At 35.8% G+C, this 13,500-nt stretch overlaps 1 protein-coding gene across 1 annotated transcript in view; it reads left to right on the plus strand.

Moving 5' to 3' along the window:
- The first annotated feature begins 2,046 nt into the window (after positions 1-2,046).
- LOC117578040 (uncharacterized protein CG43867) overlaps positions 2,047-13,500 on the plus strand; it is a 177,778-nt gene continuing 166,324 nt past the window's right edge. The window contains 1 exon segment of the mRNA XM_034263157.2: positions 2,047-3,021. The gene's annotated coding sequence lies outside the window, so the exon portion shown is untranslated.

The following is a 13,500-nucleotide window of genomic DNA, read 5'->3' on the forward strand; positions in this document are numbered from 1 at the left end:
TGGGCACACTTCAGCCTGGATGACGACTATGTTGTCCTCCTCCTATCCTATATGCATTATTGTAATTGCAATGCTTCTCTCTCTCTCTCTCTCTCTCTTTCGCCTTGATTTTAGCATGCTATTGCTGTTGTTGTAGTTGAAGTGTCCTCGTTGATGATCCGAGAGTGCTGATGGATGCTGATGCATCAAGTGCTTTACTGTTAAATCATGAAAGCTATGCGAAGGTGATGCAGATGCTTCACCAGCATGTCTATGATGTCGATGTGCATGCGAATTGACAGCACTCGAGTATATCCGGCATACTTCCCCTCTCTCTCTCTCTCTCTGTCTCTTTGCATTTGACATGTCAAAATCAGATGTTGTCCGTTTACGTTGCGGCTATTTGAAACTCGATATCGAAATTGCTTTCGCCTGTTTTAAGATTTAACTTTTTTATTTCATTTACAATGTTTACATAAATAAAATTTCCCTTTTTATTATTCTATTGAAGCGTTCAATAACAATCAACAAATAATACACATTTATTCCCTATGTTACTAAGCTCACTGCAGCCGAAGATATTTTAATTTTAATACTAGTATCAATTAAAAATTATGAAATTTCATGTAAAGCGAAAGCTCACGCCATTGCTCTCTTACAGTTAATTTTGTTTTTGCATTACGAAGAGCAATCAACAAAAGTAAATGCAAATGCAGCCACAGCATTGCAAAAGCAAAAAACAAAAGCAATTTTGCTGCTCAGTCCATTGGACAAGCAAAATACAAAAACAATTTTGCATGTTCCTTCGTATTCTCAGCCTATGCGTTCAACAACACTTTCTTAGGCTGATCCGTTAACTCGCTAATACGTATGTAACTTGTTGTTGTGTGCTCGTAAAATCTACATTGCGAGAAAAAAGTTCATGCCTGCATTAACGTCACCAAGAAGCATTGCAAGGGGTATCCTAGTTTTTTCAAGTGCATCATATTGAAGCGAAGACAAATGTATGCATTTGTGTTTATATTTTTATGTGTATTGCAGATTGAGCTGCCATTTTGACTGTCTAATATTTTTGTATATCAATTGAAAACCTTCTTTTACATTGCTCTGCTCATGGAATTTTTTAATAAAACTTGTCATATAGCCATTTGATGATAACATTTTAATTTAAGTTTCATACCAAGCTACAAATTTATGAAAGCGAAAGCTGCTGAGGGGGGCGTGTCTGCTGTTGCTGCTGCTTCTGTTGCTGCCAGACATTTTGTCCGGAAGGCAGGACATGCACAGTTGCACATAGCGACACACCTGCACAGTGGGACAGACAGGCAGAAAGGCAGAGAGACGGACAAAAGAAGGACATGCGAGTGCACATAGCGAGTACATGTGAATGGGCGCATTCCTCTCTCAATTTTTGTGAATTGAAATTTTTGAAATTTCCCGTCAGTCTGCAGCAAAGCGGCCAGACACATTGGAATGCCGTTAATTGTTGTTGTCGAGCCAGACAGCGTTGCCATCGTCGATGGAGCTGGGAAGGGTGGTGGGGGGAGAGCTGCTGCTTTAGTTGACCACTCCCACTCCTCCTTCTTTACAGTGTTTAAAAATTTAAAAGTCTCGCTTGCCTTTTTCCTAGATTTAGCTGTTAGTTGTTAACATAGCGTTTTTAATGCTTGTCAATTAAATTTAACAGTGCGCTGTTAACTGCATTTATTTGTGCTATGTTATAATGTAGTTGGTCCACAGCTGTTGGGCTGTGTTAACAGCGCACTGTTAACACAAACAACTGTTGAGCAGCAAGTCTGAGAGCGACGGCGCTCTCTCTCTCTCTCTCTCCGGCTCTCTCGTTGTGCAAAAAAAAGGCAAAAACAAAAAGACCGACACACTCATACAGAAAAGGTTGTGTACAACGACGACGACAGCAACAAAAGCATAGAACGCAACTTACAACAACAAGAAGAACAAAAGCAACGCGCGTGACAGCTGCGACGCCGACAGCGCTTCGCTGCCACCGACACTGCTATTCGGTCGTGTTGTACTCTCTTTCTTATTGGGAAAGAGCAGTTTTTCACCAGCCGTCAAGTTGTGTCCGTGTCGCGGTCGCGTCAGTCGTTCAAATGTTTGTTGTTGTCCAACCGTTTTTTTTGTGACTATTTTGTTTAAAAACTATTGCTAACGGGATTTGTTGTTGTTATTAGTGAACATCTTTAGTGTTAGTTTTGTGTATGATATTGAAGCGAATAGCAAAGCAAATTAAAACAGCACGCGTCTCCTTTTCGGCAACAACAATAACAAGTGCAAGAAGATGACGCGCAGGGCGCAGCAGCAGCAAAAGCAGCGGCAGCAAAAGCGACAATAACAACAACAATTACATCGACAGCTGTTTGCCCAATTGTGGTAAAATCGAAAATTAATGTAAAGCCAGTCAACGAATTTATAATAATGAGTTTATTGTGAAAAATACTTGTCAACAACACCAACAGCATCAGCTCAGCAATCGAAAACAAACGGAACAACTCAAAATTTACGGTTTTTTTTTGTGTGTGTCTTGCTCCCTGTACGTTTGTGGGAGAGAGGAGAGTGAGAGACGCCACCCAACTGCGACCACCACAATAACAAAAGCAACGGCAAAAACAGCAGCAAAAACAAAAAGAAGTGTTTGCAATTTTTTTTTCGTGTGTGTTTTTTGTGTTTTTTTTTTTTTGTTTGCCTGCGCAGTTTGGCGCTCTCACGTGTTTGCGCCGACTGCGACGCCGGCTGCGACGCTCTGCCGCGTTTTGATAAATGCAAAGAAATTCCCATGCGGCCGTTTAGTACATTTTCTACAGCTTATTTCGTGTGCCGCCTACTGTTACATTTGTGTACAGTGTGACTGCTGCTAAGATTATTACATGGACTTCTGCTGCTCCTTACGTTGCTGTTATTGCTGATGCTCCAGCAGCGATGTAGCTGCTTTACTGGGCAAGCCAAATATCCCATTTACTTTTGGACAACAGCGCTGCCTGCAGTGGTCATTGAAAACACAGAGAGCGAGAGAAAGAGCGTGAGGTGAGTAATTCTGTGGTCATGCATTGCTGACTCGTTGATCGCTTTGCTTGAAACGGCGCTTTGGGGGAGTAGAAGAAATTCAATGAAATGCATCATGCACTGGACACTGAACATGTCGATGCGCGATTAACACTACTCATAATCGTATACATTGGAGCAAGTGTTATTTGTACTGCTCATTTTTTAACGGCAATTAAATACAAGCATAATGAAGAGTCAAAGGGGATTGAGTAAATTCTTTAAAATACCTGAGAGTTGGTTTAGATAACTATGTATATTAGTGATGAGAATTTTTAATATTATGATACCTATTATGATAGAACATTTTATAGTAAAATTTAAATAATTGCATTGCTCACTTTTTTATCAGCAAGTAAATGATAGATTACTAATATAAAGCAAGTTTAGCACACACATTAAAATGAATAAATGTTATCAAATATCTGAGATTAAGATAATAATATTTTTCTATGGCTGAGATAAATTTCTGCTTAAAATTGTTGAATATTTCTATAATTAATGAATGAAATATGTATTTCACAAGTGTGGTTGAAAGTGATAAAAAAACTTGAATACAGGCATTATTACAATATTTTATATATATTCTATTTTCTGTACTACAGACTCTGTAGTGTTAAGATATACATATAGTAAAAATTCCATTATATAAAAGTTTATTAATGTTAATTTTTATATAGAATTTCGTTTTGGGCAACACAACTAAGCAAACTCAGTTGTTTGGCAAACGTTTTAGTAATTTAAAAATGAAATAAAAGCTTTTCTAAGTTACGCCATTGTCTGCGTATGTCTGTTGTGTCATGATAGTGGATTAGTATTGGGAGCTAGATGGATTTCATGGTCATATTTTGTAGAGTCTTGTTCGTGTTAGAACAGCTGCTATTTGTCCTGGTTGAATTTTGCAATATCCTCTCAACGCACTCCGCACTCTGCACACTTCGCACCACACCCACGAGACAGTGTCGTGCATTGCACAGTGCCATCAATAAGTATGTCAACCGAGTCAACAGCATTAGCACAGCAGACGAAAGTGGAAATGTGGTGGTAAGGGGGAGTAGTGGATGAGAAAGGTAGCGGTGAGGTTGATGAGGAAAACGGACTTGCAGCATTTGTCGTCGATGTCGTCGCTCATTTGGCCGAAAAACCGAAAAAGCAACTGGCGACAACAACCAACAGAAATAAATAAAAATGTAGAAGAAAGCAGGAAAATAGAATAGAACGAACCAAAAAAAAAAAAAAAAAAAATCCAACAAAACGAAAGACAAATCAAGAGAAAAGGCATTCAATGAGGCGGTGTCCCCAACATAGCGCAATATACCAAACAATTCCATTGATTTTTCTTGTGGGAATACGACAACGAGTAGTTGTAGTTGCCACTGTGCAAGGCACAAGGAAAGCAAAGGAAACGAAACGAAACGAAACGAAACGAAAGGCAAGGCAAGGCGAGGAAAGCAAAGGAGCAGGCCATAGAAAATAGACATAGACATAGACACAATACACCCTCCCTCCACCCTCCACCCCCAACCCCACTTGTCCCACTGTGCAGCACAGTGTGCAGCACCCTTCTTCTGGGGCTGACTGTGTTCGCGTCGTTGAACTTTTTGCAACATGCTTCTGTAGTAGCTTGCTTTATTTTTGTACCTTTTACCTTTTGCTTCCTACCACTTCCACTTCCACGTCTACTTCCTCTTTCTATATCTTTGCCTTCGAAACGGAATTTATGTTAATTTGGTGCTACATTCCTGGAACCATATCCTTTGTCTTATTTGTTTAGCAATGACTTTGTTTTGCTTTGGCTTTTCTACCTCAAAATAAACTCTACGATTTTTTCTTCTTTTCGCTGGAGTTTGGGGGTCTAGTTTTTTTTTCGACGGTGCCGTTAACCCTTTGCTTGCAAAAGTTTTTCCATTGAGATATTTATGCTTTGCAATCGGAATGCCTCGCATAACTATTCAATGGAATGTGGGCTAAATATTTGTAATATCGTATCACTGTTTATAGAGTTTCACATTGCCCAATGAATGGCTTAGGTGTGGGTAAGGGGAAGGCTGTGTAAACAAGCTGTCTGTTGTCTGCTGACTGCGGCTCAATCGATTTGATTTTGATTGCCCATTGGGCAATTATCTGTGGTCAGAGCTCAAGTGCCGTGATTTTGTATCTAGTGCAGTTCACATTAGCTACTGGAAAGCTTGTTCACCTGTCACCTTTCACCTTTTTCCACATTGTTATTTACATTTTGTTCTCTTTTTTGTTATTTTATTTTATCGTCTTCTTTTTTAATTCGCAATTCACAATTCCCAGAACATTGTATCGTTATTTTTTTGTGTCGTTGTATCGCTTCAACACTTTGCGAGCTTTCGACATTTGGAAATTTGTTCTGTCTAATTGATTTTCGCATTTGTTTTGCCACTTTCACATTAGTTTTCGCGCACTTTTCTTACATTTCCTTCTGCATTTAGTTCTTCTGCTGCTTACTTGTGTTTTTCCATCTATTTGGGTCAAGTTAAGTGTTTGCTTTGAGGGTTAATTGTATATTTACTTGAAGTGAACTTGAGCTCGATTCGATCAGTTCGTTTTTTCTTTAATTAACTTTACTGTTTATAAAAAATTATATCAGATGACTTAAATCAAGTCTTTAGACAACTTTATACATTACAATTTAATATGTACGTTGAGCTTAGATTTCCCAGTTTTACATTTAGTTTAAAGTATATTAAAGTTTTCGATTAAAGCTTAAAAGGCTTGTATTTTATTTTTAAAAGCTTAAATTCTAGAGTATTAACTAAGTAACTGCTTAAAAATATAGTTTTATGTTAGCTAAGCTGAATTCTTAGATAATTTAAATTGTTTTTTTTTTTTTGGAAGTTGAATTTGCGGTCAAAATAAGCTGCTTAGATGTAAGCAAAGTTAGTAAGCTTTTTTTATACTTTTTTTTTTAAAAACCGAAAAACAGTATGGAAATATTATACCTTACCTTACCTTACTTTAGGTATTGACAAAGCTGATTAATATATTAATAAATATGATAACATATACTTTCTGGTCTAAGCTTTAAAGTACTTTCAACAAAATGTATACAAAAAAATCCATCTACAAAGTTTTTTAATATATATATAATCATTTCTTTACCGAAAGCTTTAAGAAACTTTATGGACAGCTTTGTGCTTTGCTTTTAAGTTAATACGAAGTTTGTTTATACATTTGCTTCAAAGCTTCATGTGAGCTTTTCAAAAACTTCAAATGTATTGTATGTTTTAAAAGTTTAATTGAAGCTGAAAACTCCTTTGAAGCAAGCAGCTTCAATTGAAGCAAAGTTAATAAGTTTGCCGAATTTATTAACGGAAAACTTTAATAAACTTGATCGACAATTTTGTGCATTACTTTTAAATTATTACGATTTTTTTAAAATAAAAAGAATATTACAACTTTGCTTTTTACTTACTGACTGATTAATAAATTAATAATAAAAGCTGAAGCTTAAAAGCTGCATAAACTTATAGTAAGCTTTTAAGTACATTAAATGTTTTGTGATTTGAAATTTCAATTTAAGCTAAAAGCTCCAGCTTAAATTGCATAAATGTTACATTTCGCAAATGCATTTGTTAAGGACAAAATGGAAGCGATTTAATTTGGTAATAATGCAGCTGTGGATTGGAGATTGTAACCGTTAGTTGCACCATCTGATTGCAGTAGTTTTGCGTCATTTTGTGGCATCAGCTGGCGGTGCAAAATGCAACTCTCAAATAGCAATTCCATGAACTGTACACGCACACAACATAAACATAACTTTGCCACAAAATACACACACAAACACGCACACACACACACACACACACACAGCTAGACAATTTTATTTTCGTTGCTCGGTGCAGTTTTTGGTCCGAGCCATCAACATATGGCCAAACAAGCCGGCCAAGAAGAAAAACAGAGCAACGGAAAAATATAGAGAAAAACAAAAAGAAAAAAATTTGTTGTTGAGAAGGAAACTTTAATAAAAACATGTCAAGAGCACTTTTGGTTTGAAGTAACTGCAGCAGAGCAAAAAACAAAAAAAAAAAAAAAAAAAATGGAAAAGTAAAAGAAAAAGAACTGGAAACGCCCACGCCGAGAACACGACTCCAACTATGTCTGCAACATAGCGGATGCAATGTTCCCCCGCCCTCCCTCTCTTATGCGCCTTCTAGCTGTTCTTGTTGTTTTGGACTTGACCAAGTTTATTGCCTGCCTTTCTGCCTGCCATATGCAATTGCCGTAGATTATTTTGGGCGACATGGCAAAGGCGTCAACGAATCTTGCCGCATAGATTTGACACCCACTGCAATCAGACCAAAAATAGAGCTGCCACAGTTGCCCCCCTCTCCGCCCCCTCCTCCCTCAACGTGATGTTGGCCGACTTGCCCAATTTTGGACACGAGCCGACACTTGAAGACACTGCTGCTCTTCTGCTGCGTTCGCGCACTGCGTTGTCAAGTGTGTGGCAAGGCACACAAGTGGGGCAAGTGGCGCGACTGCTGTTGCAAGTGCTTTGCTGCAAGTGGCCAAAGCAAGCCGAAAGAAGAACGCATTGGACTTCGTCGCTATGCAAATGTTGCAGTTGCAGTTACAGTCGCATTTTAGTGTCAAGTGCAACATATAGTTGCAACATAAGAACTGCGGCCACTGTGCGAAGGTAATTGGGCTAACTAAATGCAAACGTTTTTCCGTTTTTCGTTTCACACAGAGGGTCAATCAATTGTGACCCCAACTAGATTTCTTTTTGCGATTCAACAGATTTTCTTTAGAGTTTTGTAATCTTGTCAATTTGCATAAAGAGCTGTGAGTGTTTTATACTCTTTGAGTAAATACAAAATGTTCTTAACTTAATGCACATTAATTTGCATTAAATATATTATTTGAAATCACATTCTGTAAAATTGTTGGAATCTTTTCTGAGGATATTTTATCTTCTAGACTAAGCCAAATTTTATATCTAAATGAATTCTGACATGTGTTTAAATACTTCCCATTGAATAAATAGAATTATTCGAAATTATTTTAGTATACGAACTCATATGTATGCATCAATTACATTAAACTTATTTATATCGGATAAGTTTGTATTAAATTATAATTTCAAATGCAGTTCCTTAGTTCCAAGAAATTATATAAAATGTAGCACTATATAAATAGACCAACTATACTTTTTAGTTTATTTTTTTTTACTTTTACGGTACATTAATTCATATATTTTAAGAATAATACTGCACTGTTTTGCTTTTCTTGAAAATGGTTAGAAAGTTTCTTTCTTACTTGATTTGTATTACATTTTTAAGTTAAATTACTTATGAACTGAATTCATTTAATTACATTATTGCCGTTGCTGAAATAAATAAATAATTGAACAAACATTTTTTATGCATCTTTAAATCAATTGCTTTTAATACGAATAAGTCAATTGCTTTGTTACTTTGCAGACTATTGCGATAAATATTCAAAGACAACATAAAATAAAAATTATTTTTCGTTTTCTCATGTCTTTGATTTGATAAAGTTTATTATGATTGGCTTTCTTATTACTTATTTTGTTAATTTGTATTAGAATTTGTTTGGAATTTGTTTTAACTTCAAAATAAAATATGGATCAATTTTGCAATTCTATTAATGTATCTTTTTACTGTGAATTCAATTAATTAATGCTGAATTAAATTACTCTATTTTTATTTCATTATTACCTTCAATTCACTTTATGTTTTTGAGTTAATTTAGTTTTACATCCTACTAAAAAGTACAAAAATGATTACATATTTTGTTTATTGATTTTATTGAATCATTTAATTTATTTTTATTTTATATTTACTTTCAATGCAATTCAATCCAATTTCTTGTGAATGTGATGCCGTTAAAGTTTATTATGATTTATTTGCTGCCATCCATTCATTCATTTGATTTCAGCATATTAATTTCCCTTCGTTACGAAATAGTTCAATCTTGCTGCCATAATCAATCATTCATCATATTATTTACATTGATTCGATACTTTGCAGTCTTGAGTCGTGACTGCATTTCTATTCATTTATACAATTCATTCTTGTGTGTTGATTCACATTTGTTTATGTTTTGGCACCTTTCCTTTAGTTTCGTTTCGATTGACTTTGATCACGTTGACGTCATTTGTTTGGCAAAATCATCGTTTTATTCTGTCACCTATTTATTTATTTTGTTTTTTTTTCTGGCTTGGGATACGAATTCGATTCACTTAGTTCATGCATCGCCATTCAAATCGCCATTCACCTAAACGAAGTGGTTTGTTAACTGTCCAATGGCTCTCCTTGGAGCGTGTAACTGCGATTGCCTCATTGCCAGGACCTCCTTCTCATTCGTATCCTTTGTCTGTCTGCCACACAGTTGTGCGGGAGGCCAAAACTCTTGTACATTTAATTAATTATTTATACAAGAAAAGGTAAACGTGCCGTCGTCCACGATGCCCCCAAAAACACGCAAGAAACAAGCAAAGCTACAGCCAAATGTTGCAAGGACACAAGGACACAGGGGCAGCAAAGAAATGCCCCGTAACTGGAGCCGTAACCGTGGCAAACATTTTACGGATACATCGTCGACGTCGTTTTTTGCATAATTGATTAAATGACTGGCTATATAACGAGCAGCGGCGTTCAAATTGTTTGCTACACTAGCCTGTTAGCCTGCCGCATGCCACATGCCACATGCCACTTGCCACTCGCCCTCGCAGCAGCCCTGAGAAATGAGAATTTACGATGGAGAAAAATCAAGCAAGGAACCTACGTCAGAGAGCTCTCTATACCCCGAAATAAGTGTAGGTGTGTGTGTGTGTGGCAAGTTGTATGTTGCATGTTAGTTATGGCGTCTGGCAAGTGTTGTGATTATTGGCTGAATGAAAAATGCAAAGAACGGCCAACTGGCAATTGGCAAATTCATGTCTGACTTTTCCCATTTGCCAGGCTACGAAAACGAAGGAGGGAGTACTTCTCTACCTCCCCCTCTCGGCCCCTTTTCCCTCCTATCGTCTTCTTCAAATGTGCCCTTGACATTGAGGAAAAGTTAAACACACTCACACATACACGCAAGCATACACAGACACACATTTGCATCGCATTTAGTCGAGATGAGTTTGGTGTAAATTTATTGCATACTTGAGAGCGTGTTTCATTAGGGTTGCCTGCCTGCAGGGTTGCAGGGTTGCCATAAAAGTGTACATGCATAATTCATGGCAAATCCATAATTACTGCCATCACTTCTATTTATGCTTAGATGTCTAGCTACAAAAGGTTTTTCATAAATGCTAATGAAACTACTTGTAGTTTAACTAAGAGCATAAAATATGTTATGTTTATAGTAAAATTGTATTCCTGAAATTATGAATATTACAAAACAAATATTTGCTAATGATTATGAAATAATATTCATTGAAATGTATTATGTTCCTTTTGTGTTTTGCTTTCGAAATGTGGGAAATAATAAATTTTTCAACCAACATTTTATTTATTCTTTGTGTTGACTTCACGTAATTGAAGATGTATTTATTAAAATGTCAGAAAAAATATTTGAGTAGAAATACTACATTGCCGTATATTTTTGGTTTATTTGTAGAATATGTTTTTATTGAAAATCGGGAGCGGGTATCTCACAGTCATTTAAGATATATTTTAAAACGACAGCAAAGACAGAATTCAATTTTCTCGTATTGCTGCCTGAAGATATAATTTAAGACATATTTAAAAATGTCGAAAAAATTATATTTTCAATCGAGCATTGCTTCTGTGTTTTCCTTGATTTTATTAAGAACTTATTTAAAAAAGTTTAGGCTGTATTAAAAAAAAAGTACTTAATCGGTTGTTCCATTCTTTCTGTGGATTGCAAAACCATTCTTAGCTCTAATTAAAGTACTAATCTAGAGCTATAAAAATTACTCTTTCTTATTTTTAATATTGTCTCAGGTTATGTTTTTTTGTCACTGTAAAGATGGTCGCACGCGACATCCCTCAGAGAATTACCCATATATCTATGTATACAAAATAATTTTGAAAATATAGTATTTTTATTCATTCAGTATGTTTTAAGCTATATATTTAAAAGACAAAATTATCTATATTATCTACATGGACTATATAGTTTATAATGATCGTAATAGCAATATACCAAATATGACCTTTGGTACATTTTAATATCTTATTGGTATATTAAATTGGTATATTCTAAAAATAATACCACAGATTTTTGCTCTTATTCAAAATGGGCTGCAGCTTTCTTAATTGTTTTACTTTAATAATAATAATGTAATACTTTTCTAATTGGTATATTTATGTATTTGCATAATATTCTGAAAATTTCAAGTAAATCGATGCAGCCAGAGAAAAGTTGTGCCCACTCATCATGACCTAATATTGAATTATATTTTTTGTTTGGAGAGTTGCCACTTTAATTTAAAGCTTTTCTTTTGCATTTGATATCGAGAGCACAGGAATTTCATTAAATTTCATTTTTTTCGTTTGTGGATTTATTCTTTTGGCCCGATTTGTAACTTGAACTTTGAACTTTTCGCTTGCAATGGGGGCAAAAGTCCTCGTGGCTCCACTTTGCCTATGCGGGTCCAAAACAAACACAACACCGACTAGATGTGTGTGTGTGTGTTGTTGTTGTTGAATGGCAAATACATAGAAAGCACGCTGATGACGTTGCCTCTTTTTGACTCTTTTTCCCTCGCTTGCACTATGGGACATTTTCCATTTTAACTGGCATTAAATATTACGAGTAAACCATAAGAGCTTTTTTACTGCGAATTTTTGGTATTATGTTACTATATGCCTAAGGAATCCAACACAGAAAAGAGGCTGTGACAAAAATTAAATAAACTTGGATATTACGGAGAAAAAAAATGCAAATTGCGCCAATTGTGCCAAAAAGTGCAGAATCAGAGAACTATTAATGGATTAAGAATTAACAACGCTACATCATACACATTAACTTCCTGCTAAATTTTGCTAAACTTATTTTCAAAATCTTTTCCAAAGTGTAAAATTGTTCCTTAAAATCTAGCTTAAGAAGCATTTATTAAATAACAAAATTCATATACAAACAATTAAATATATTTAACATACAGTACAAAAATGCGTAATTCTTATTCATGACTTATTTTTTATTAATGGCTTTCAACATAATTGAATAAATAACAACGCTGACTGAAAAAAATGTGCAAACTTAGCGCACGTACTTTTGGATACAACAGCTGAGTTTACAGCTGTTATGCTGAAAAGAACTGTTAAGTTAGCAGTTTAATGTTTTGTTAATGCAGTGACATAACATTTTTTTAATTGGGACACTTTTATAGAACGCCAAAATGCCAGAGAAAGTGGTCAAATGCCCCATAGTGGCTTGATACACACACATACTTGAAGCAATGTACACTCGTATGCTAATGGCTGCACATATGTGTGTGTGTGAATGGGAGTGTGTGTAAGTTGGTGTGTCAAGTGTATATCCTTTTGGCAAGGCGAGTGCATTTTCTTGTCAACGCTGACATTTCCTGCACTTCGGCCTTGTTTTCCTTTTATTTCGTTGTATTTTTTTATACCCGCTACCCATAGGGTAGAAGGGTATTATAACTTTGTGCCGGCAGGAAATGTATGTAACAGGTAGAAGGAGGCATCTCCGACCCTATAAAGTATATATATTCTTGATCAGCATCAATAGCCGAGACGATCTAGCCATGTCCGTCTGTCCGTCTGTGTGTCTGTGTGTCTGTGTGTCTGTCCGTCTGTCCGTATGAAACACTGGATCTCAGAGACTATAAGAGATAGAGCTATAATTTTTTTTCGACAGCATTTGTTATGTTTGCACGCAGATCAAGTTTGTTTCAAATTTTTGCCACGCCCACTTCCGCCCCCGCAAATCAAAAAAATCGAATAACAAGTGTAATTTTAAAGCTAGAGCTACGAATTTTGGTATATACAATAATTACTATAGTAGTTATGATTCCTGAAAATTTGGTTGCGATCAGATAAAAATTGTCGAAGTTATTTAGGAAATACTTTTGTATGGGAAAAACGCCTACTTACTAGGGGTCTGAGTTGCTTTGGCCGACAATCTGGCACATTGTGCCGTTTATGGTATATTTTGAATGGTGTACTATATCGATATACCAAATATACCATTTGGTATATTTTTAGTATTTTTTTAGTATTTTCGGTATATTTTGAAAATGATACCGCAATATTTTGCCTTTATTAAAAATGGGTAGCGGGTATCTCACAGTCGAGCACACTCGACTGTAACTTTCTTACTTGTTTGTTTTTGTTTTTTGGCTCTTCCCCCTCTTGGTACATAAGCAGTAACTTGTCTTCCTCATCCCCTCTCCCCTTTCACCTGCTTCATCTTCTTCTTCTTCTTCTGGGGAGTCTTGTGCTTTTGTTTTGATGTTGTCATTTCAGGTTTAATGAGCATTTCCCC

The sequence above is a fragment of the Drosophila albomicans genome, chromosome X (genome assembly GCF_009650485.2).
Source record: "Drosophila albomicans strain 15112-1751.03 chromosome X, ASM965048v2, whole genome shotgun sequence".
NCBI classification, from domain to species: domain Eukaryota; kingdom Metazoa; phylum Arthropoda; class Insecta; order Diptera; family Drosophilidae; genus Drosophila; species Drosophila albomicans.